This window comes from Ornithorhynchus anatinus, chromosome 13, assembly GCF_004115215.2.
Source record: "Ornithorhynchus anatinus isolate Pmale09 chromosome 13, mOrnAna1.pri.v4, whole genome shotgun sequence".
Taxonomy (NCBI): domain Eukaryota; kingdom Metazoa; phylum Chordata; class Mammalia; order Monotremata; family Ornithorhynchidae; genus Ornithorhynchus; species Ornithorhynchus anatinus.
This window is the reverse complement of record NC_041740.1, coordinates 11,549,428-11,576,422: the sequence shown is the minus strand read 5'-3', so window position 1 is coordinate 11,576,422 and position 26,995 is coordinate 11,549,428.

The window sequence follows — 26,995 nt, the reverse complement described above, 5'->3', positions numbered from 1 at the left end:
GCCCAAACCTTCCTTTGAAGTTTTCTACTTGATCGATAGAATGCCCAGCCAAGCCTTCCCCTCCTTTAGGAAGTTTCACTTCCTAGGCCGGGGGCATTTTGGGACGTTTTGTCTTAGCTCCGGCTGTGGTGGCCGACAGAGGTCTTGACTTGGTTTTTTATCAACTGGCTAACTTGGTCTCTCCAAACCGATTTCAGGATGTATTCAGGGGTCGAATATATCCTCTCTGGGGCCAGCCAGATCTGCCCTTTCGGGGGGGAGAGCAATTATAGTCGGATTTCTTTCGGTGACTTTTTTCCTCTCCCTCCTCGTACGGCCTCGAGTCCCCAAGGGAACCTGAGTCTGGATGAGCTGTTTATTTCTTGCCAGCCCTTTTCCGCCCGTCCTTAGGATCGTCCTTTGGACTCTCGGTGCTTTGTGGAACTCCTTGCCCGGGCTTCGTCACATAAATCCCATGGCCGAAGCCTGGGCGTCCGAGAACTGAGGAGACGTTAAACTCGAAATCTAGATGCAGAGGCTGTGAGTGTTTGGGCTCGGTGACCCTGAAGGTTGCCAAATAGAAGGTTCAAGACCGATAATGATAGTTGCGTTATTTGTAAAGCGCTTACTATCTGCCAAACACTGTACTAGACTCTGAGGTAGATACAAGGTAATTGGGTTGGACGTAGTTCCTCTTCCCCATAGGTCTCACAGTCTTAATCCCCGTTTTACAGATGAGGTAACTGAGGTGCAGAGAAGTCAAGTGAATCATCCAAGGTTACAGAGCAGACACGCGACAGGGGCGGGAATATGGGAATAGCCGAAAGTAATTCTTTTCTTTACCCGTGGTCCTCAGAACCACATTTAGAAACTCCCTGATGGGACTATCTTCAGTTCTTCCCCTTCCATCCTGTTTCCTTACACCCACTCCTGTCCAAAAGATTGGCTCGGCCAATCAACTGATATTACTTATTGAGCATTTACTGGATGCAGAGCTTTGAACCAAGCTCGTGGGAGGGTAAGTACATTGCTGGTAAGTTACAGGGAATGGGACCAAAAAATGACATTCCTTGATGGCCAGACATCAGTAAATCCATTATCGAATTTAAGAGTTCCCCCCACCTCCCCCCACTTCATAATCGGTGTGGTAACATATTGGCTTTATCAGAAACAGGCCAGCTGCCATTTTGCCTTAGGCTGTCGGGCCTCACAAGCTACAAGCCCTTTCAAAGTCACTCCGAGCAGCAGATCTTTCAACTCTCCCTCTTTGCTGATACACTGTACATGTTTAATTATGTTTTAATTGCCTGACAGCATCTTTCACATAAACATTCTCAGACGGCCTCTGTGTAAAACGTAACAAACTGTTTATCTTTTGAGGCTAAAAATAGCCGAGGTTCTTTCCTTCGGAGGCTGTCTGCTTTCCCTTTTCGGTGGATCGTACTTGGGTTTCCACACGGAAAGTGGCACCAACCCATCTGTATGTACACATTCCTTACCGGTTTCAGGGAGGCCATCCTAGGAAAGAGGATAATAATAATAATAACTGTGGTTTTTGTTAAGTGCTTGCTGTGTGCCTGTCACTGTGCTAAGTGTTGACGTGGATACCAGTTTACCTGGTTGGAAACAAGTCACGCGGGACCTTCAGTCTTAATCCCCGTTTTACCAATGAGGTAACTGCGGCCCGGAGAATTCATTCATTCATTCAGTAGTATTTATTGAGTGCTTACTATGTGCAGAGCACTGTACTAAGCGCTTGGAATGAACAAGTCGGCAACAGATAGAGACAGTCCCTGCCGTTTGACGGGCTTACGGTCTAATCGGGAGAAGTGAAGTGACTTGCCCGAGGTCACGCAGCAGACAGGTGGCGGGGCCGGGATTAGAACCCAGGTCCTTCTGCCTCCCAGGCCTGTGCTCTATCCAGTAGTCCACACTCTTAGGGCCTGTCGAGTACTTTCAATTGGAACGGAGAAATTGTCAAGGCTCTTTGGAAATCTGCAAATAAAAGATGATTATTCATGTATATTGTTGGTACTGTCATGCATATTGTAGTTATTATCTTGAATTTGAATTGCTGTTCTTTAGATAAAATAAATTGCATATTTATAGCTAAACCTCTGGCATTAGCCCTCAGAGTGAAGGCGTCTCTTGGAGGATTTCCTAAACAGGCAATGCCAGATTTTTATCTTGGAGCAGAGAATGCGCTGAGAATGAATCTTCTGAAAACCCGGTGAGACGGGAAACTGAAGTCGATGTCAGAGAACAGTTCAGTGCTTCAGAAATAACAAAATGTTGTACTTGTTCGGGACTGAATTGAATAGCTTGGGCATGCTCTAAATGTCCTCAGTAAAATTATAATAGCCATCTTTGTTGTTTCTTACTTTGGTGATTTACGGGCCTGACAGCCTGCTTCCCTTCACGCTGAGCAAATGACTAATTTTAAAACAGAAGAAATTTATAGAGCAGAAAAGTCTATTTTATTGATTGTCAACTTTGGAGACTTCTGGTTCTTTATTCACACGGCAGCACTAAATAGAATAAACCAGCGGATAGCTCTCTGCTTTTGGCCCTTCTGTCTAATGGCAGAGTTCTCCAACCTGGTTTCCCTCCTCTCTCCCCTCCAAACATGGAAGTTGCTGCCTCGTGGAGGATCTAATTAAATAATATTACCACCATTTCACACTGCGACCCTGTTAGAAAATTCAAATTGATCTCAGAGCACAGTACAGAATTGTGTAGGACTGTGAGAGCTTGTGTGCTGGCCTTGAGGTTGGGGTTTTTTTTTTTTTTAACTGTCCATTAAATCATCTGATCCTGTGGAATTCATATGCGGGAGAATAATGTGCATCCTCCAACCGGTGGTCCCCGCCTTTGTGAATACACGTGCGCGCACGCACACACAAACATTCATTCATCATTCATTCAGTAGTATTTATTGAGCGCTCACTATGTGCAGAGCACTGTACTAAGCGCTTGGAATGTACAGTTCGGCAACGGATAGAGACAGTCCCTGCCCAGTGACGGGATCACGGTCTAATCGGGGGAGACAGACGGACAAAAACAAGACAATATAATCACCATAAATAGAATCAAGGGGATGTACACCTCATTAGCAAAATAAATAGGGTAATAAAATATATATATAAATGAGCACAGTGCGATATATATACACTTATATACACACTCCCACGCACATACATACTCATACACTGGTGGTCGCATGTTAGAAATATGATGAGGATGGGCTGGAAACTGTCAATTCAATAAAAATTCGGGAGTAGAGCAATTTTTGTCCACGGGGTTCTTGCCACCCCAAAACGTCTGAAGAGTGTCCCACCTGGTTGCCCCAGAGAGATTTGTTTGTATCTACTCCCAAACTCGGGCTTTTGGGTAAATTCGGAGTGAGAATAAAGAGACTTTTCTCCCCTCTCTAGTTCTGGACTGTTCTGCACAGCCTGTAGAAAAGAATCGGGATAATTCTTCTTAAATTAGAACATCCCCTAAATGAGGAGTTATTCTATCATTATGCAACTTGGCAGGAGACTGCAAAAGTAGAAGCTTGTTCTGCTGACTATAGAATGGTATTTTTCAACTCTAGTAAAAAAAAATTCGTCCAACTTTGAACCGCCCGGACACGTCTTCATAAAAAACCCGTGGAAGGCTGACTCCTTCTGAACACTTCTTCACGCCATTGCCCTCCTCTCTCCATCAAGATTTTCTTCAATTATTTTCCGTAAACGTAGCTTGCTCATTTTAAAATTCATGAAAGACGTTCTCCAAACAAAATCTTAGCTGGTGGCGGAGAGACCATAACCTCTTCAACTAGGTGTGGCCAGGGAAAGTATCTACCAACCCTGTTGTGTTGTACTCTCCCAAGTGCTTAGTACAGTGCTCTGCACAAAGGAATGAATAATAATAATGAATAATGGTGTTTGTTAAGCGCTTACTATGTGCCCAGCACTGTTCGGAGCATTGGGGTGGATATAAACGTGGCTCAGTGGAAAGAGCACGGGCTTCGGAGTCAGAGGTCATGGGTTCGACTCCCGGCTGCGTGACTGTGGGCAGGTCACTTGACTTCTCTGTGTCTCGGTTACCTCATCTGTAAAATGGGGATTAAACTGTGAGCCTCACGTGGGACAACCTGATTACCCTACGTCTACCCCAGCACTTAGAACAGCGCTCTGCACATAGTAAGCGCTTAACAAATACCAACATTATTATTATAAGGCAATCAGGTTAGACAGAGTCCTTGTGCCATACGGGCCTCACAGGCTCAATCCTCTGAGGCCCAGAGAAGTGAAGCGACCTGCCCGAGGTCACGCAGCAGACAAGTGGCGGAGCCGGGATTAGAATCCACGACCTCTGACTCCCAAGCCCGGGCAAGAGCCACTGGGCCATGCTGCTTCTCTAAGCAGAAGTAAGAGAAGAAGTGTGGTGTAGTGGAGAGGAGTGTAGCCTAGTGGATAGAGCCCCGGTCTGGGAGTCACAAAGCCCTGGTTTCCGATCCCGGCTCTGCCACTTATCTGCTCTGTGACCGTGGGCAAGCGGCGTAACTCCTCCGTGCCTCAGTTACCTCATCTGTAAAATGGAGACTAAACCCTGAGCCCCATGTGGACTGTGTCCAACCTGATCATCTTGGTGTTTGGTTTTGGATGTAAATTATTAATTATCATTATGGTATTTGTTAAGCCCTTCCTGTGTGTTAAGCACCGTTCTAAGTACCGGTGTAATAACAATGTTGGTATTTGTTAAGCGCTTACTATGTGCAGAGCGCTGTTCTAAGCGCTGGGGTAGATACAGGAAAATCAGGTTGTCCCACGTGGGGCTCACAGTCTTAATCGCCATTTTACAGATGAGGTAACTGAGGCGCAGAGAAGTTAAGTGACTTGCCCACAGTCACACAGCTGAGAAGCGGCGGAGCCGGGATTCGAACCCATGAGCCCAGGCTCTTTCCACTGAGCCACGCTGCTACTCTATAGATACAAGTTAATCAGGTCAGACACGGGGCTACATGGGGCTCACGGTCTAAGCTGGAGGAAGGACAGGTATTCCATAGTTTAGGCGAGTCAGGCACAGAGAAGTTAGATGACTCGGCCAAGGTCACACGGCAGACAAGCGGCAGAGGTGGGATTAGAACGCAGGCCCTTGCTCTCTCGGGTCCGTTCTCTTTCCAGTGGGCCGGGCTACTTCTCAACGTAGTCATTTTGAGGTGTCGGCAGGGCATCCAGATAAAGATGTCCTGAAGGCAGGAGGAGATGTGAAACTCTAGAGAAGAGAGAGCAGGATGGGAGAGGTAGATTTGAGGGTCACCCGCGGAGTGATGCTAGTTGAAGCTGTGGGAGTGCTACCAGACCTTGGCCGGATTAGTTAACTTCTCCGGGCCTCACTTTCCTTATCTGTAGAATGGGCATTGAATTTCCTGTTCTCCCATCCCCTTAAACTCTGTGCCCCCATCTAGGACAGGTGGTATTATCTATTATCCAGGGTTTAACGATCTGGTATGATAATTATTAATAATTATGATAGCAGTATCTAGATGCTTACTTGATGCCAAATATTTGGCCACACAGTCCAATAGATGAAAAAAATCAGAGAAGACCCTATCCATCCACTTAGTCTGTGAACCCCGTGAGGGGCAGGGATGGTCTGACCTGAATATCTTGATTCTACCCTAGCGCTCAGTACAGATGCTTGGTTCGTAGTAAGCGCTTAATAAATGCTATCATCATCGATTGTATTTATTGAGCACTTACTGTTTGCAAAGAACTGTACTAAGCGGTTGGGAGAGTACAGTACAACAAAGTTGGTAGGCACATTCCCTGCCACAACAGGCTTTCCGCAATTATTATTCGTATTATCATCCGTTCCTCTGAGAATCTTGCAACGGTCACTCTTTAAATTTTATTTCCTTACATACGCTGTTCGGAATCCTGTCAGTTTCCCAAGATCCCTCAGTTCACTAAGAATCTTAATTCTCCTTTTCCTCGGAGTAAATATCTCCCCGATTTGTTGCCGAGCCGATTAACGTTCAAAAGATTTAGAAGATAACATGGGGCAATCCTCCTGGGCTCTTCCATTCCACATCCTCAGAGAAACTCGGGCCCTCACCGCTGTGAAGTTAGGTGAACTGTTCAAATTAGCCCTGAAACTTTTTTGTGTGACAGGCAGGAGCAGAGCAGCTTTTAGGTTTCAACTAACCGGAACAGGTTAACCAATCTCCTTTCTCTGTGGAACTTCCATTATTCACCGTATTTCATTTTTTTTCTTGTCAGGTGATTTTTACATCACAGACAATCACGAACAGAGACTCAGAGGTCACGGAGAGACTAGAAAAATACTCATTGACACTTTGCTTTTTTTTTTTTTTCCACACAGGAACTCGGCACTCTGTCTCACACAGCTTAGGTTGTTAGGGAAAAATTACCATTGTTTTCCCAGGAACCTAGGAATTTTTTTTTTTTTTTTGCTAGTGTTCAGTGTTCCAGAGAGATGGTGAGAATAGTAAGGGTTCAAATGAGAGGAATTTGAGCACTGGAAAGTCTAATTTTTGTGCACTTTCTGGGTTGCTATTAAAAACATGTTATTTAGCTTCCCCGTGGCTTTGGGGATTTTAAAAGCCATACTAATTAGACAGGGTGATTAAACTTCAGGACGAGCATAGCTCTTAATAAAGGATCAAATGAAGATGGTTGTGCTGAAGAACTATGGCTATTATTGGGAATCAGTGGTCCGGTGGGAAGTGCAAAGGCCCGGGAGTCTGAGGACCTGGGTTCTAATCCTGCCTCTACAAATTGCCTGCTGGGTGACCTTGGGTAAATTGTTGAGGTTCTCTGGGCCTCATTTTCCTTATTTGTGGAAATGATTCAATTCTTCTACCTCCTCATGCTCAGACTTTGAGGCTAGTTTGGGACAGGGCCTGTCCCTGACCTAATTATCCTGTGTCTATACCAGGACCGAGTACAGTAAACGCTCAACAAGTACCCCAGTTCTTGAGAGACGCAGAGGAGACAGCTTATGTTCTGTACCCCAGAAGAGGGATGGGGGAAGGGTAAGAGAAGAAAAAGAGATACAGAGGGAGGGAGGAGGAGACAAAGAGAGTTTTATTGAACGTTTACCATGAAAGAGGGATTATTGAGCCTGGACCATAAAATACTGAGTTACCTAATGAGGGTGGCCTTCCAGGGAATGGTGGTTAATATTCCAAGAGCAGAACAGGAGGAAATGGACTGTAAATTGTAAAACATTCAGTGAAATAAAATAATTTTAAGATTTAGTTGAATAGTACATCCTTTTGAAGAACTCAGAATACGTTCACGTATCCAAGTGCCGAAACCTTCACTCTTCTGCCTAAATCTGCCTGTGACGAGGTCAGTGAAGCTTGGAAAAAAACCCAAATCTCAGGCTAACATCTGACGCCTCACTGTATGAGAAACGCATACACGTCCTCGCTTTTTCAAAGACGACACGGTGGACCGTGAGATCCTTTCCGCGTGTATGGGTGGAGTTGAAAATCGATGAATCGGTCACCGCTATGTGAATGCTTGCTCTGTGCAGAATACTTTATTAAGCGCTTGGGAAATTGAAATACAGTAGAGTGGCTAAACTTGATCCCTGCACACAAGGAGCTTACGGGACTTTTGTTTACCAGAAAGGTTTGCATCCTTGGTTTTGTGGGTTATTTGTTGTTGCATTTTTAAATGGTTTTTGTTAAGCGCTTACTATGTGCCAGAAACTGAGCTAAGTGCTGGGGTGGATAGGAGATAGGTTGGACAGAGTCCATGGCCCACCTGGACCTCACAGTTTGCATCCCCATTTTACAGATGAAGTAACTCAGGCTCAGAGAAGTTAAGTGTCAAGCCGATCCTATCCTGGCACGTCGTTTATTACTTTCCACTAGTTTTGTATCTTCACAGAGGAACAGATGAGCTACTGCAAGTTTGGGAAACCATGAAGATTTGATAAAACTTAATAATTGGTAGTCTCCGGTCCTGTCATGCTTCCTGTCTCTACTGCAGTATTTCCCGTGTTCCCCAAATATTCCCACTCTTGAAGGTGGACTTCCCCAGTACCAGAAAACTACATTAGTGTCATGGCTCACTGAATAATTATGGATGAAATAAAATGCTATTTTCTTGGAGTTCACAGAGACACATGTGGGCCATATCCAATGTCCCGGGCAGCAGAACCTAATGTCTCTGTCTTGGGAAATTTCAAAGAATTCTATTATAATTTTAAAATAAGATGAGCTTATCTTTCCCGTTTTATTTTTCTGGACTCTGATCCTTACTTATCTCCTGTCTTCTTTGTACTGATGATTGCCATTATACATGGAACTTAGCTATCATAAAAGATGATGCCCCGAACTAATTGATTTCAGTTTTCTTCATCTGGTCTCTGCTTTGTATGTGAATGATTCATTTCAAATGAATTTTCATTTTCCAAGCCTGGTGACGTAAGCCATGGCACGGATAGAGAAGGCGTAGGGGTGGTCTCGGGGAAAAAAATAAGGGCTGGGTTAGTCAGTTTCTTTGGAAACTTCGCATCGATACTCCCGATCCTTCATGCTCAGGAGGCCGAGGTCGGCTTCACGCCTTATTTCTAAGTCTCGACGTGGTCCAGTGGAGACGGCATGGGACTGGGAATAATAGAATGATCACGCGGAGCGCCAGCAGTCTAGTGAAAAGAACGTATCTGCGAAGGGCATGATGGCCTTGTGGAAAGAGCATGAAGCTAGGAGTCAAGACCCAACTCCTAGTTCCAGTTCTACAGGCTTTGGGCCAGTCGGTTAAGTTCTCTGTGCCTCGGTTTCCTCATCTGCTAAATGGGAAAAGATCATTCACCCTATCTCATAGATTGAGAGCCTTGGGTGGGACAGAGACTGTGACTTATCTGATTTTCTTCTGCCTGTCACAGTGTTAAGCACGGTATCTGGCCTATCATAAGCACTTAATATCGATCAGTGGTATTTATTGAGTGCACACACTATGCAGAGTACTGTTCTAAGGGCTTGGGAGGGTAAAATACAACACAATTAGCAGTGACAGGCCCTGCCCATAATGAGCTACTCCACCAAGAGACCTTCGCTGTCTAACCCATTTCTCTACCCTATTCGCTCTCCCATCGATATCACCTACGTATTTGGGACTGTGTCACTTAAGAGCTTCGATATTCACCCCATCCCCACCCCTACCGCATATATGTTCTGCCATTTCCCCTATTTATAATTTATTTTATTGTCGATCTCCCCCACTGGGCTGTAAGCTTAATGAGGGCAGGGATCACGTCTGCCAAATCTCTTGTACTGTACTCTCCCTAGTATGTGTACGGTGCTCTGCACACAGTCAGTGCTCAGTAAATACCACTGATTGCTATTACAATGACTCATTATTACCAACCGGTTTTATTAATTATGACATTTAGTAAGTACATTCTATGGTAGCGTCTGACATCCATTTTTTTTTTTTTGAGAGTCAGCATGTAATAGAAGCAAAGTCTTGATGGCGTGCAAGTCACTTCACTTCCCAGCTCTGCCACTTGTCAGCTGTGTGACTGTGGGCAAGTCACATCACTTCTCTGTGCCTCAGTTACCTCATCTGTAAAATGGGGATTAACTGTGAGCCTCATGTGGGACAACCTGATTACCCTGTATCTACCCCAGCGCCCCCCCCCCCCCCCGATTAGACTGTAAACCCGTCAAGGGGCAGGGATTGTCTCTATCTGTTGCTGATTTGTGCATTCCAAGCGCTTAGTACAGTGCTGTGCACATAGTAAACGCTCAATAAATACTATTGAATGAATGAATGAACAGTGCTCTGCACATAGTAAGTGCTTAACAAATACCAACATTATTATTACTCGACATACAGGAAAGAGGCCTTACTTTACATTTCTGGTCTGGGCCTCAGGATTATACTGCATTTTTCACTTTATTAATCTTCATTCTGTCTTGGTTAAGATTAATCTAAAAGTAGGTGAACAAGGTAAACATTAGAGGAATGAGAAGATCACAAATCTGATCAAGTCTTTAGAGAATCAGGCTGAAAAAGAATATCTTTTCTTTGGGGAACAAATACCGATATAACGTCATGGGGCAGTAACTGAGCGATAACCTTTACTGTGGGTCGCGGCAAAGTGAGAGAAGAGCTGGTAGTTTGCTGTGGATGATTTTGTACATTCAGAGTTTCCACTTGAGCATTTTCCCCGGGGAGCACGGTCCTTGGAAAAATCCCCGGGAAATAGAAATCCCTTACTCCCAATCCTCCCGATCCCAGTTCACCGCCAACCAGCCGTTCCCGAGGACATGGCCGTGTTTCTGGCCTCTTTCGGTCCACTTCAGCAAGAATCAAGGCAAGTGGGAAATGTGGAGAAAACTCCCGAGAGTGAATCATGTACTAACTTCAAGTCACTGTGCAGTTAATAGGGACGTGAACACTTCACGCGTTTGGTTACTGTCACGTAGCATTTGGGATGATACTCGACGGTGAGGATATTACGATGTCATCCGTGCTACGGATTCACCTACGGCTTCTTTGAATCGCTTAGGGGAGACCCTTATTCTTTTCAATCTGCCATTATTATATTTCATTCCTTGTTCCTGGGTGAAAGCCGAAAATGGAGAGATGTGAAGAGCTTTTTTATTGCTGAAAAAATAAATGAACGTTTCTTGTAATTAGGCCCTTACTTCTTGCCTGTTTCTGTAATGCGATTTCCCCTCTTTAGGGCTTTTGAATCCCAATCTCTTCCTGAATGAAGTTTCTTGCGTGGCGATATGGCACGTTCCCCAAGGGAGACGGCCCTGCCGTCAATTGATTCTTTTCAAGTGAAGGAGGAACAAAGGAACACATGTACATGATATGGAAAGTCCCCAAATGGCTCAGGTGTTTTCATATTGACACCATTTTTAGAACTATATTTTGCTAAGAACTGCGAGGTCTTTTCATACTGTTTCACTCTTGAAATCTTCCTCCCAACCTGCCTTCTTTGTTTGAAAGCTACTTTTACGTGGGTTTTTTTTCTTTTGCATTTCTGCCGGGTGTTTTCCAGAAAGGGGGAAAAAAATGCTTGAGTGTTCCTAAAGGAATATTTCAGAGATGTTTAGAGGAGGGGCAGACATATCCGCTTCTCTCTCTAATATCTGTATTTCTGCATTTTAATCTTTCACTCATTTCTGGGGCTTTCAGTACCGGAATTATAAACATTTTTGTTAGTTTGATGCTCTCACATTAAAATGAAAAAATAAGCCATATTTCTCGAGCTTCAATCCTATTATGTCCTCCAGCAGAATGAAAACAACATTAAGTTTACCTAAAATGGTAGTGGAGAATTGGACTGCAGTGATTTTAATGCAAAATTCCATTGAGATTTTTGTTTAACTCTAGGCAGTACAGAAAGGATTTTGCTGCTCTGGTGTAAAATGGACTCTGACTTAGTTCTTGAAATATAGGTGATCTGATTAATATTGGCCCAGTCAATGATTAGGGTGATTCCAATAGTTCCTGAAAGCTTTTTTAGAAAATTTTGTCACTGTTCCTTTGGTTTATAATGCACACACTGACACACACAAACACACGAATATTTATACATAAATGTGTGGCCTAACGGAAGGAGCATGGGCCTGGATTCTAATCCCGGTTCTGCCACTTAATAATAATAATGTTGGTATTTTTTAAGCGCTTACTATGTGCAGAGCACTGTTCTAAGCTCTGGGGTAGACACAGGGTAATCAGGTTGTCCCACGTGAGGCTCACAGTTAATCCCCATTTTACAGATGAGGGAACTGAGGCCCAGAGAAGTGAAGTGACTTGCCCACAGTCACACAGCTGCCAGGTGGCGGAGCCGGGAGTCGAATCCATGGCCTCTGACTCCCAAGCCCGGGCTCTTTCCACTGAGCCACTTATCAGCTGTGTGACTGTGGGCAAGTCACTTCACTTCTCTGTGCCTCAGTTCCCTCATCTATAAAAGGGGGATGAAGACTGTGAGCCTCATGGAGGACAACCTGATTACCCTGTGTCTACCCCAGCTCTTAGAACAGTGCTCTGCACATAGTAAGCGCTTAACAAATGCCAACATTATTATTAATCCCGGTCCCACCACTTAGCTGTTGTGTGACTTCAGGCCGGTCTCTTGACTTCTCTGAACCTCGGTTCCCTGATCTGTTAAATGGGGATACGATACCTCTACACTACAATACCTCTAACAACTAGGCCATGAGGAGCAGCGTGGCCCAGTGGATAGAGTATGGGCTTCGGAGGCAGAAGGACCCGGGGTCTAATCCCAGCTCCGCAACTTGTCCGCTGCGTGACCTTGGGCAAGTCACTTGGCTTCTCTGTAAAATGAGGCGTAAGCCTGTGAGCCCATGTGAGACGCACTGTGTCCAACCTGATGAGCTCATACCTACTCCAGCGTTTAGTCCAGTCCCTGGCACGTAGTAAGCACTGACAGATACCATTAAAAAGAAGATCTGTGCTCCCTCCTACTTAACGTGTGAGCCCCCATGAGGGACCATATTATCTTGTATCTACCCCAGTGCTTAGCACCTAGTAAGTTCTTAACAGATACCACAATTATTGGATGTCCCTGTCTCCCCTCATTCCCCATATGCAGATTTTCCATCCTTAAATCCCCCAAATTTGCTTTCCCAACATAACTGCACCCACACTCACCAAACTGACTATGCCCTCCTTCAACTTTGTCTTTAGAGTACTCTCTTCAAAATTTCTCTTTATTTCCTGGGCTTAGAAATATGGACCTGGTGTATGTTTGCATATAAAATACATTTATATATAAATATACATATATGTGTGTGTACCCCAGTTCCATGTGCATATATTATATATTTGTATACCCCAGTTCAATATATGCATATATATCCCATGTATATAGATTATACATTCTATGTATATGCACATGATATATATATATATATATATATATATATATGCACACATATGTGCTATCTATACACACACACACACACACACACACACATATATACATGGATAATTGAACTTTGAGCCTGAGAATATCATTCAAGTGTTTAAAACAGTTCTACTAGAGTGGTCGTGCTAATAATATATGTTATTTGATGTAACACAATAACTACTAAAGATCTCATGGTGTAGCGGCTAGAGCCCGGGGCCTGGGAGTCAGGAGTTCATGGGTTCCAATCCCGGCTCCACCACTTGTCTGCTGTGTGGCCTTGGGCAAATCACTTCACTTCTCTGGGCCTCAGTTCCCTCATCTGTAAAATGAGGATTAAGACTGTGAGCCCCGTATGGGACAGAGACTGTCCAACCTGATTTGCTTGCATAGTAATAATAATAATAATGATGGTATTTGTTAAGGGATTAGTCTGTTCAAAGCACTGTTCTAAGCGCTGGGGGGATACAAGGTGATCAGGTTGTCCCAGTTGGGGCTCACAGTCTTAATCCTCATTTTGCAGATGAGGTAACTGAGGCACAGCGAAGTGAAGTGACTTATCCAAAGGCACACAGCTGACAAGCGGCGGAGCCGGGATTAGAAGCCCGGGCTCTTTCCACTGAGCCACGCTGCTTCTCACCCCAGCATTTAGTACAGTGCCTGGCACATAGTAAGCTCTTAACAGATGCCATCATCATCATCATCATCATCATCGTCTCATTATTTCTTCTGAGCACGCAGAATAGAACCGAAGTCCTTCTGACTCCCAGGCCCGTGCTCTATCCACTAGACCAAGATGCTTCTCTTAATTTTAAAGAATATTGGTTGTGGATCATTTTGCAGAACTAATAATAAAGAATAATTAAACTTGAGGTGTTTGTTAGCATTTACTCAGTTACAAGTGCTGTCCTCAGCCTGAGGTAGATACAAACTAATCAGGTCAGACCCAGTCCCCGTCCCACATGGACTAGAGGAGAGAGAGAACTGGTATCGAAACCTGATTTTACAGAAGAGGAAATTGGAGGCCCAGAGAAACTAAAGTGACTTGACCAGGATCACCCAGCAGGGAAGTGGCAGTGATGATTAGAACCCAGGACCTCTGACTCCGAGGCCCAGGCTCTTTCCACTAGGCCATGCTACTTCTGTACATCCGTGCGATGTTTTTCACTACCCAGCAAACCATTCCGGCTTCTCATTCACCTTTTGAAAGCAAAATCCAGAAAAATCCTCCGGCCCGTTACAATCAGTGCGGATCCGCTATCAATCCGGGAGATTTCGCACAGTGTTTACTCTGAACCAGGGTCGGCGGAGGGTGCCATCTCCCGTAGAAAAGTTCCACTTAAACAAAAGAATATCTGTAATGTTGATCAAATTGGCAATCTGTTAACTATTAGCCAGGGCCTTAGAACGTGGATGGGGTTCACCTGAAATTTCTCCGACCCGCTTCGCTTTAAAGAGAAGTCTGGGTTCCGCTCCGCGTATGAATTCCCTGAAACTCCTGATTGCTAAATGAGAATGAGCGGAATGGGAAGTAGCCAGGACCTGGCAGAGTGCATTATTTAGAGCTTTAAGCCCAGGACGGAGCCTGTCAAACTAATCCTCTTGGCTGTAATCTCTCCCCATCATGCGCAACTGTGAAGCCAGCTGCCTCTCTCTCTAGCCTCGTCCAGGGTCCAGGGCGCTGCAGGTGTTCAACAAATGGTAATGATACTAATTACCATTAATGAGCCGGCCCACATCGAGAAACTGGTGCCTGCTGTCAGGTCAACAATTTGTCGGGTGTTTGGACCGTTAGAAAGATCAGCGTTTGGAAAGGGTTTTCTCGAGGAGGGAGAGGGAGAGAGAGAATGTCTCATCGTGAGAGGACCATGCTACCGTTCTGGATGTTTTTTGATAGAAGGTGAATTCAGCGGATCTTCCTTGGAGGATGAAGACACATGATTGAAGCAAGCAAAGAAATCTGTTTTAAGCAGTGTGGCCTAGTGGAAAGAGTCCAGGGTCAGGAGTCCCGGGTCCTAATCCTGGGTATGTCACTTGTGTGACCTAGAGCAAGTTGCTGAACTGCTCTGGGCCCGTTTCCTCATAATAATAATGTTAATCATAATAATAATGTTAATTGTTAAATTCTCACTAGGTGTCAAGCACGGTACGAGGTCCTGGTGTAGTCACAAGATCATCAAGTCCCGCATGGGGTTTACAGACTAACAATAATAATAATGATGTTGGTATTTGTTAAGCGCTTACTATGTGCAGAGCAGTGTTCTAGGCGCTGGGGTAGATACACGGTAATTAGGTTGTCCCACGTGAGGCTCACAGTGAATCCCCATTTTACAGATGAGGTCACTGAGGCACGGAGAAGTGAAGTGACTTGCCCACAGTCACACAGCTGACAAGTGGCAGATCCTGGATTCGAACCCATGACCTCTGACTCCCAAGCCCGGACTCTTTCCACTGAGCCACGCTGCTTCTCTAAGTAGGAAAGTCTCTAAGTCTTCCCTAAGACTAAGTAGGAAAGGGAATGGACCTTGAATTGCCTTTTCGCGGAAGAGGAAACTGAGGCGAAGAGAAGTGACTTGCCCAAGCTCGCACAGCAGGTAAGCGGCAGAGCTGGAATAAGAACCCAGGTTTTCTGATGCCCAAGCCCCTGTTCTTTCCACTAGACCACACTGCTCCTCATCTGTCAAAATGGACATTAGATACCTTTCTCCCTCCCCATTAGACTGCGAGCCCGTGCGGGGCTGGGATTGTATCCAATCTGCTTGTATTGAATTTAGTAATAAGCTTGTTAAATAGTAAGCACCTAGCTAACACAGTTATTATTATTATGTGCATATGAGGTTGTGAACAATATATCACCTGATACTTCTAGTCTCTCGTGGACTAGCAGTTTATCGAAAAGGCTTAAAATAACTGGCCATTTCCTTCTCCCTTTTCTACCCTTGCAAGATATACTTCTTGCAACTTGAAGTCTCCCTTCGCAAAGAAATACCGTCATATAAAACCACCAAGTTCTCTGGGCAGTACCGAAGATGGAGGTCAGAATTGGCATTGGGATTCTTGTCCCACTGATTCTGAAATAATAATACCAGTACTATTATGAATGATGATGATGATAACGATTGTGGTTTTTTTTTTTTTTTTTAAAGAATCTACTGTGTACCGAGCACTCTAGATAGTACTGGGGTAGGTACGTGATAAACACATCAGAAACTCTCCCTATTCCACATGGGGTTTTCAGGCTAAGGGAAAAAGGTGCAAAATGCTGGTGTTCAGGGTGGTCGTTCCCTGTCGGATCGACGGGCCACTTGCCGGCCCTGTGATCTTGGAAATCATTTTGTGTCAGTTTTCCCATCTGCGAAATGGGGATCCGATGCCCATTCTCCCACTCCTTTAGACTGCGAGTCCCATTTGTGGTGGAGACTGTGTCTGATCTGATTTCACTGTATTTACCCCAGCGCCTAGCCCACAGCGGTTGACATGTAGCAGAAGTTTAACAAATGCCGCCTTATTATTATAGTCATTATTATTATTATTCTTCCCGTTGGGTCCATCTTCTTAACACCTGATCTCTGCCTAATCTAATTTTCATGCCCATCTGCATCACCTTCTATAGTCTGTCAAAATCACTCTTGTTCCTCCATATCAACGAGACGACTGTGGTTATCCATGAAGGAGTCTCGATTATCCCCAGGTATGTAGGTCACCGGGTAGCCAGGTAACTCTTTTGTCCAGCACCGTAAAATTCCACCGTCACCACTGAAAGGTTTGAGCCTTTTTTGGTCGATGATGTCCGAGTTGAAGCAGCCGTTGGATCTGTGGGCTCCAGGGTAAATCTCCAGCAAAGCTGATTAGAGGTGATTGAATTGAGTGCTGAGTCACTGCGGCCCCTCTGAAAGAAACCGACAGAAAGCTGTACGTTTTGTGTTTCCTATTAGAAACAATGGAACGTTCCTCTTCCCAGTGCGAAGTACCGAATTAATTGATGTGTTGAAAGGGTGATGGAAGGAGCCGTGTTAATGGCCTTCTCTAATTTTGTATACTGTCATTCCTCACCTGGTTACAGTGGATGAAAGCACATAAATAATGCCACCGAATCCCCCGAGCAGTTTTTCTAATAAAACTATTCGATTGTTTGTAAAAAAAAAAAAAAAAAAAGTCTGATGACATTAACATCCAAAGTCATTCCAGAAAAATAATCAGAATATGTAACAAGAAGAGCTTTTCTAAAACATTGCCAAAGGAATGAGCGTTGTTCCTTCCAAGGCTATCAGAGCTTGGAACGCGTTGTGTCATCCTGTGCCAGAGCCCTGCCGCGAGGGAGACAGCAACCGTCATTTTGCCGGGGAAGAAGCTGGGACGCAGAAGGGTAAATGACCTGCTCTTTGCAGATCAGTATAAAACTTAGGAGAACTTGGTTCCAGTCATTAGGATTCTCTGATCCCACTACCATGTGGTGACTTTTCTGGCTTCCTTGAAAGCCTTGATAAATTCACTTCTCGATCGAGTGGCTTCTGCTTGGTGTGATACAAGTTTAGCTGCTGCCTGTGACCACAGATGTAAACCCTCTGTCCTTCCCCTTCTGGCTCCACCCACACTGGATTTCGAGTTAATGACATCACCCTATTGCATTAGCCTCCCCTCTGACCTCCCTGCCTCCTGTCTCTTCTTCCTCCAGCCCATACTTCACTCTGCTGGCCGTATCATTTCCCTAAAAAAAGAGTCCCGTCCACCTTTCCCCACTCCTTAAAAACCCCCGGTGGTCACCCATCCAGCTCCACGTCAAACAGAAACGCTTTACCGTTGGCATTAAGTTTTGTGATAAACGTAATGCCGTCACGTAAAGGAGAGTCCCAACATTTGTTAAGACCCGGGGGGATCACCCACAGAGAATCCTGATTACTAAAAACATTTTGGACAGTTTTAGTTCCTTGGATTTGTTAGGTTGACCTTTACAGAAACGTTTAAGAATTTCTCTTTGCTCAGGCCACATAAGGAGTGGGTTTGGAAACTGATTTCTTCAGTATGAAGTTGAAAGCCTTTTAAGCTGGGAAGCACTTAATTGTACAAACAATCTTTATAGTCGTTTCCTATCAAAACCATCTCTTTTCAGGGGAGTAGAAGAAGGCTGTCAAAACCCACTAAATGGAATAAATTGCCGGAATGTTTTTGTATCCTCTTTGGAACAAAATGTTCCTGTCACTTGTTTATGGGTTGGCAAAGTTCAATTTATTTCATCTTTGGCAATTTGATAAACGTAAAACAATTGTGGAGGAAGTGGCATAAATTCACGGTGTACATGATTCTGTTGTGTAACAGAACGTAAGTCCAAGCGCAGTTGGACTACGTGATTGATTATTAGTTGATTTATATTGAAGGAGTCTCTGAAAATTCCAGGAGTGGTTATTATTCGGGGTGTGGCATGGACATATGTGGAATTGGGGGCTAACCCCTTTATAGGTTGAAAGGAGGGATGGAAAGGAGACAGAGAGATGTTTTGAAGGAGTCTGCTGTGCTCTAAGGAAGTTTGAGAAGAAGGCAGCCTGGCCTATTGGAAAGAACATGGGTCTGTCAGGAGACTCTGGTTCCAATCCCAATTCTGTTGCTGTGTGACCTTGGAAATTGTCCTTCTGGCCGGTCGGAAATGCATGTTGCAGTTACAGGGAAGGGCATGTAAATGGCCTAGTTTTAATTGTCAACACTACTGCCAAAACAACTTTAACACATGACCTACTGGGAGAGGGATATTCCTTCCTCCTCTTCGAATCCCAACAGAGAACTCATACTCCATAAAACGAAAGGCATTCCCAGGTTGATCTTCTGCCGAAGGAGCGTCAATGATGCTATTCAGCAAACCTTTCTGTACCGTACCAAATCAGTATGGTAAGGGACTAGAGAAAGTTATTTAGCACGGGCAGATTGTCCCGGTGCCCACGAGACTGTCTCGTTAATAAAAAATAATGATAACTATGGTATTTGTTAAGTGATTACTATGTGCTGCTCACCGTACAAAGCTCTGGAGTAGATACAAGCGAATGGCGTTAGGCACAGTCCCTGTCGTACGTGGGGTTCCCGGTCTCAATCCTCATTTTACAGATGAGGTAATGGAGGCACAGAGAAGTGAAGTGACTTGCTTGGGAGAGTAGTACACAACAGAGTTGCTAGACTGTGAGCCTGTTGTGGGCAGGGCTTGTCTCTATTTGTTGCTGAATTGTACTTAATAATGTTAGTATTTATTAAGCGCTTACTATGTGCAGACACTGTTCTAAGTGCTGGGGTAGACACAGGGGAATCGGGTTATCCCACGTGGGGCTCACAGTCTTAATCCCCATTTTACAGAGGAGGTAACTGAGGCACAGATAAGTTAAGTGACTTGCCCAGAGTCACACAGCTGACAAGTGGCCGAGCCGGGATTCAAACCCATGACCTCTGACTCCAAAGCCCGGGCTCTTTCCACTGAGCCATGCTGCCTCTCAATTAGTACACAGTAAGCGCTCAATAAATACAATTGAATGAACGAATGATCTCACAGTCTAGCGTGTTATATCTTACCCAGTAAGAGCTCAAGAAATACAATTAATTGATTTGATATCTAGAACTCTCCTAGTTGGGTAGACTATATACATGAATTTTAAAAAAAAATCTTCTTCACCATTGTCTGTCTTCCTCTTTGTTTTCGTCTTCATCCTTTTTCTTTCTTCTTCCTCCTCCCCTTCTCTTCCTCCTCCTTTTCCTTTTTATTAAGCAGTACATGACTATACCGTGCCAAGTACTGAACAGAGTTCTGAGGTAGAAGATGGTCGCTTTTCTCACTGGCAGTCACGTCTAAGAGGAGGAGGACAGATGTAGAGAATTCCTAGGGAAGGCTTTCTCCAAATATTTATTATCTATTTTATGAAAATGTACTGAGCTCAGATTTCAGTTGCTCACAGCGAGATAAGAAAAATGCTATTTATGCCACTACATTATTCGGCACAGAAACCTAAATCCTTCGGAGCAGTGGACTAAATCTTTATCCTGATGCTGATTTCTCGAAGAATTACGAACTGGGTGAAGCTGTTACTTGTTCGGCGTAACAATACGGCCCAGCCTTTCCAGTGGCTCCAGTTAGACTAGTCTAGTGGTATAGTGATATACCGGAGTGAGAGAAGGATTAGGTGTCAGGAGGCCTGGGTTCTAAACCCCACTCTGCCGTTAACCTCCTGGGTGTCCTCGGACACGTCACTTTAACCGCCGTTTGCCTCCGTTTCCTCAACTGTCTAATAGAGGAGATATCCACTTTCCCTACCGCTTAGGCTGTGTGTCCTTTTCCATCTCATTATCTTGAATATGTTCCTCCTCTCAGGGAAGTTCTTCATACATAGTAGGTGCTTAATAAATGCCACAGTTGTTATTTTTCTTCTTCCCGGAGGACATTTTCAACTGCACATATTGGACTCAACTGCTGGTCACACAGCGGAACGTCACCAGATAAGCCTGTGTCATTTCACTTCCCTCATTTATTTTTCTTCTTTAGACAACTTCCCCCAAATTGTTAACTCTCAGTTATCCTTTCTTTCAATTGTGTCAGAAGGAAACATTGATTATATAGCTCTTGCCTAAAAATGTCTCCTTAGTGGAGTCATCTGTCTCCCTTATAGCCAGCTCTGCCACTTGTCAGCTGGGTGACTGTGGGCAAGTCACTTCACTTCTCTGGGCCTCAGTTATCTCATCTGTAAAATGGGGATAACTGTGAGCCTCACGTGGGACAACCTGATTACCCTGTATCTACCCCAGTGCTTAGAACAGTGCTCTGCACATAGTAAGCACTTAACAAATACCAACATTATTATTATTATGGGTAAATTTAGGAAGGCAGGATGGGGAGGGGAGCCTTTAGTAGCATTTTGGGGGTTGGGAGGGACTTGATCTGGGGAAGAGGAGTGGGAGAAATATTTGCTGGGTCAGAGCTACGTCGTACAGTTCTTAAGAAAGATTTAATGTGCTTCCAAGGTCACATGGTATAAGGAAAAGTCCTAACTGTGTAATGCTGAAGTGTTAAGTAAGAATAATTATGAGTTATGAATGTGACCCTATGCTATTCCTTCTGAGATGATTTGTCTTTTGACTTAAACCTTATGTATCAGTAGATTAATTGTCTCCTACTTTTCCATGTGTTCTGTATTATTCATTACTTTGAATCCCAGGGCTCTGGCTAAGTAACTTCTCCTCCCTCCCTTTTTCCACTGATGTTTCAAATCATTTTTTATTTGCCTTCTTATGATCATTGGTAGCAGAATGTAATAAGCTTATTCTAAAGTACATTATATTTCCCCAGTCTTTTAGAAAAGATTTGCATGGATGAGGGAAGTTTGGTTTACTGGGTCTGAGCGTTAGGTAGCTCACTGGATAAGGAAAATTTATGAAATGCAAATATACATATAATAAAAAAATGATTCATCATAAACCATTTCCAAGGTCAGGAGGAATCTTGAGTAAGTAAGGACTATGCCAAAAATATCATTTACTACTCTTGACAAGTAGTATTTCTTCAATAGCAGTTCGTACTCTGTTTATTACTTGAGAAGAAATCCAAATAAATAGAGCATATCCCTTGGATTGGTTCCTAAGCAATGACTTGCTAACTCCTGAGGCTGAGAAGATGTCTTATACTTCAGTGATTTGTTTATATTTGATAAGTCATTTTTCTTTTCTGCGGCTTCTCACCCCATGACCTCTTCTCCCCACCCTCCTCCCTCATCATGAAAGACCTAGAAATGGGGCCATGTGCTGAGAGAGAAAGCAGATGGAGCCATCTGAAGAGGTCATCACTACCTCCCCTCGTGTGTTAATCAAAAGATTAACATGAAATGCTGAGTGGAATCAAATGAACAGCCGTGTTTCAAAAAAGTCTTCGGAAGTTGGTACTAAGTTCAATGTTTTCCCTTTCTAATCATCCCTCGGCTGCCAGATAATGTGATTTTCTCACTGCCGCTTATAAACACTGATTGAAAAACGTATTTAGCGCTCTGATGCGCAATGAGTTTTGCCATGTGCCAGAGACAAAAACAAAAATATCCAGTGAACTAATCCTCTACTGAACTTGCAATTCAGTGGTACGGCCACAGAGGACACGCGCTCTGCTCTGAAAGGCGGGTATGTCCAGGCGATAATGCTTCATTGTTCGATACTGGTCGAGGTCTTTCAATCCGGGGCACGTTTATGTAATGACAGATCATTGCACTTTTCAGGATGAGCAAGACAATATAGCTGTTCTCCAAAAAAAATTGATGGGAAACTTTTCTCCATTATATCACTCAGGAGTTTCTTAGAAAAAAAAACCCAACAACTGTTTTTTGTTGTACCTTATTTCTCAATCAGTCTGGCAAAAGGTCATTAAATTAGTTGAGTATTGGCTTCCCTCATTTTCTGCTTCTCCCGGTGGATGGATATTCCAGAGATATTGGCTCTGCTTGGGGGTTTGAGAATGAATGTTTTCTCGAGCCAGATTTCTGGGGTCTTTGTGGTGTTTATCTGGATGGGAGCAGAGAAGTGGCTGTTTGCCTTGGCCGGTGGGTGATAGAGAATTCCAATTGCGAAGAGAAAAGTCCGATTACTATGTTGGCATAAAGAACCCTTCTATTCCTCCAGGAATCTGAGAAAATATTCCCATTTGCTTTTCAACCTTACACCGCATGCTCGTAATCTGACCAGGTTCGTGGTGAAGATTTTGTGGAGCAACTCTTTGCCTTTCCTTATGAAAATAAAAGCTTGTTGATATTAAGACTAGATCTTACACAGGTGAAAAGTATTACGACTACTACTAGGAACAAGCAGAGTGGCTCGGTGGAAAGAGCCCGGGCTTGGGAGTCTGAGGTCATGGGTTCGAATCCCAGATCGGCCACTTGTCGGCCGTGTGACCGTGGGCAGGTCACTTAACTTCTCTGTGCCTCAGTTACCTCATCTGTAAAATGGGGATTAACTGTGAGCCCCACGGGGGACAACCTGATTACCCTGTATCCACCCCACCCCAACTGAGGCACAGAGAAGTGAAGTGACTCGCCCACAGGCACACAGCTGACAAGTGGCAGAGCCAGGATTCGAACCCATGACCTCTGACTCCCAAGCCCGGGTTCTTTCCACTGAGCCAATATGGGGCTCACAGTCTTAATCCCCATTTTGCAGATGAGGTAACTGAGGCACAGAGAAGTGAAGAGAATCGCCCAAGGTCACACATCAGCGATGTGGCGGAGCCGGAATCGGAACTCAGGTCCTCTGACACCCAGGCCTGTGATCTCTCCATTAGGTCATGGCGGCGCTGCTGTTTCCGTGGTAGCTGTCTTCTAACTGCTCCGTCTTGCTGTTTGAACCTTCTGGCCAAAGAGCCAATAACGTGAAGAAAAAAATAGCCCCTGAGATCTATAATAGGTTTATTAGAGGGAAAAGTTGGCCATGTTGCAAGGGCTTTCCCCAACCCGTGGTTTGACGTCAAGGAGGGCAACTGACACCCTATGCCTCAAAGATTCCTTTTGTACTGCTAATAAAGCTCTAAATCAGGAGTGGATTGACCCGCGCTCTAAACCAATATGGCAGTCCTTAGGTTCACATATGGCCTGAAGACCTAAATTGAATTCATGGGAAAATTAGCCAGCTCTCCGTTTCATTTTGTCTCTTTCGACCCAATCTTATCGTCGGGCCAGGGTGTGTTTCAGTGAGAGCAGTAAGTCCTGTTTGCACCACAGGTGAGTGAAATGGGAAAATGTACGATCCTATTTTACAGCTGGAGAAAACAAGTTCATAGAGAAAATGAAATAACTGGCTGCCACCTCTGTCCTTCATCTTTGAGATCACTGACTCCCTTCAGAAGATCACGGAGGCCCTAGCAAAGACTATGCCCGGTGAACCTTTCGGGCAACGAGAATGTAAACTGAGTGTAGCATGGCCTGGTGTAAAGAGCACGGGGCAGAATCAGGAAACCCTATTTCTATTCCCAGCTCTGCCACTGACCTGCTAAATGATCCTGGATAAGTCATGTGAGCTTTCTGGTCTCCCGTTTTCCCATCTGTAAAATGAAGCTAAGATCCCTATTCTCCCTACCTCGTCAACCGTGAGCCCCTTGAGAAACAGAGATTGGGTCCTCTTGGATCATCTTGTATCTACTCGAGCACGTAGCTCCGTGCCTGTCACGAAAGCACTTAATAAACACCGTAAAGGAGATAAATAGAACTGCTATTAGATACAAAGAAACACTTAGAAGGTTAGTATAATAAACCCAAAAGTCTTGACTGGCCCCGATGTCTTTTTACAACTACGGCGTTGCCATAAAAAATGAGTTACTTTACAACCGAGAGATGGGACCAGGAAGGCTCACTCCGTGAAGTCGTTTATGAAAATGTTTAACAACTTTTTTCAAAAGCACACCCTATTAAAACGGCTATTGACAACAAAGCGTAAACTCATAATCTATAATTACATATCAACAGAATTTTGAATTTTCTTCTCAATCCCTATTTTTGAACAGTTCTGTGGAAGTTAGGAGCTAATAGAAATTGAGAAAAGTTACATCTCATGTTGAGTTTCAAAATAGGAATGAACAGTGAACCTGTAAATTACTCTCTTGGAAGTCTGACATTAAATACTTAAAATAATAGAACACGTATTAACAGAAAGTATGTAAACAACCAGAGACCAATGAAATCGTAAGTAGCAAGCAGCATGGGTTTATAAAAACACTCAGCTTGAAAAAAAAAATAAGCGATTATGCCTGGGGTGAAATCATCTTGAAAAAATTAATTCAATGGCAAAGCCAAACAGGGAAAATAGTGATAACAATACGGAATATGTACAAAACATTTCCTTCCCCAGATCAGAAAGCCACTTTGCAGGATAGTATCCATAATGCCGTCTCACCATTTTTCTGACTGGGTGTAGCAAAGTTGTTTAACTCCTCTTAGGAACATAATTTAAGATTTTGAGTTCTGGGTTTCAATCTAGCCCGGAAGCTTGTTTTAGTCAGGGAACGAGTCTACCAACTTTATATAGCACTCTCTCAAGCTCCTAGTCCGGTGCTCTCACACAGTAAGCGCTCAATAAATATGATTGATGGATCGGCAGCTACTGTCTGGACTAGGTCCGACTGACTTTAGTAGCACTAAGAAAAAGTAAAGAGAGAAATTTGAGAGATAAAATGTCAGTGGGGGGGAAACTTTTGAAAAAGCACAAGATTGTTGCTGAAAATGCAGAAGAGATCTTTTTGGCGTAGATGTGATGTCTGGGTGCAGGATGGATTTAATACGCACCCGATCATTTTCTCATGCACAGTCAAATTCTTGCAAAATCCGGCGTTAACGGAAATCCACATGGTGGTTTTCATCTGTTCCGATGAGGCACCTATACACCCATGTTTTCTGACACTGTGGCACACTCGAGCCAAATGGGTTTTTTATCATTATTATTAATGGTATTTGTTAACGGCTTATTATGCATCGAATACTGTTGTAAGCACTGGGATGGATACGAGTCAGTTAGGTCAGGCACAATCCCTATCCCACATGGGGTCAGTCTAGGAGGGAGAAGATGTATTGTATCCCCATTTTACAGTTGAGGAAACCGAGGCAAAGAGAAGATGAGTGATTTGCCCGAGGTCACACAGCAAGTTATTGGCAAAACCGGGATTAGAATCCAGGTCCTTTGACTTCCAGATCCATGCTCTTTCCACTGGACCATGGGTTTGCATTGTCAGGTGAGTGTTCCCTAGTTCCTTCACAGAGTTCTAGCCAAAACGTAAAGTGAAAACACATGTGCTATCAGAACTGCGTCCTGGTTCTGATTCTGGTTTGTTCGCCCCGTAATATTATATTTTAGACTCCTGCAGTTTTCCTATTTTGGAGCTAGATCAAATCAGAACGATTCAGGAAACTAGTTTTTTAAAAAGGACCTAGTTATGTAGACAGTGGCAGGGGCCAAACTTGGTAGTTTAATTGAATGGTTTTTATAGCAGTCTATAAGTCTATCAATCTATATTTGTGAGTTGTAGAGGGAAACTGTATAGGTTAATCATGGGTGGAAAGTAAGGATGGATGGAAAGAAATTAAGAAAGAAGTCATTGCAAGGAAATACGATTGGTAGAGCTATGGAAGAACTTTATAAAAGATGTTTAATATGAAGTTGGACATTGGTATGCAGTGGTAAGCCCTAGAGGACCTAAGGCGTTGTGTGAAAATGGCTGAAATAGAATTCCTGTCCATGCTTAGACTTAAATCAGTTAACTTTTTCTCTATCTAGTCTACCGATTCAAAAATTCAAGGTGACAGTCATTCGATGGGGGTGAATTTCAAGTATTCATACCTAAGTACTTGTTAAGGAATTGATGCATTGGCCAACACTAAACAACCTGTGTCTACCGTCCTGAGGAAATCTGTAATAAAAGCAGAACTAACTGAACTCCATGCAAAAATTTAAAAGGATAAATTACCGTGAAGGGAAGGTAAATTTGAAAATCAGCAGTTATGGTCCTTGGTCACTATTTTTAAATACTCCAAAAAAATGTAAAGGAGCAGTCCTAGGCCAGCAGTGCTCCTTTTCATTTTTATGGAGTATTTAAATATGTTGACCAAGGACCATAATTGTTGATTTTCAAATTTACCTTACCTTCACGGTAATTTATCCTTTTAAAATTTTCTGGAGCATCCGTTCCTTCACATTTTTCATGAGGCATGGCTATATACCCCATGTTTGGAAAGCACCATCATTCGTATTTATTCTCCGCAAGGATCATGTTTAGTCATCTGACCTCTTAAATGGCTCTGACAAGCTACTGAAAAGATTCCGGTTTGAAATACGTAAGATGTGCTAAAATTATGTAAACTTAAGGGAAAACCTCACGACTAAATGAAAGCGATTACACTCTCTTTTTAGTGACTCGCCTGATACCGACAACCGAAACACTTAGACCCCCCCCCCTTTCCAGAAGCGCACATTCTGGTCCGCACAATAGAAGTCACAGGTGGAGGGAAGGAAGACTCCATCCCTGATTACTCGGCTACCGTGGGATAGGATTGTGATTATATCTTCGAGAAGCGAAGCCGCACCGCCTCCCGAACTGGTTGCTTCGTATCCCAGT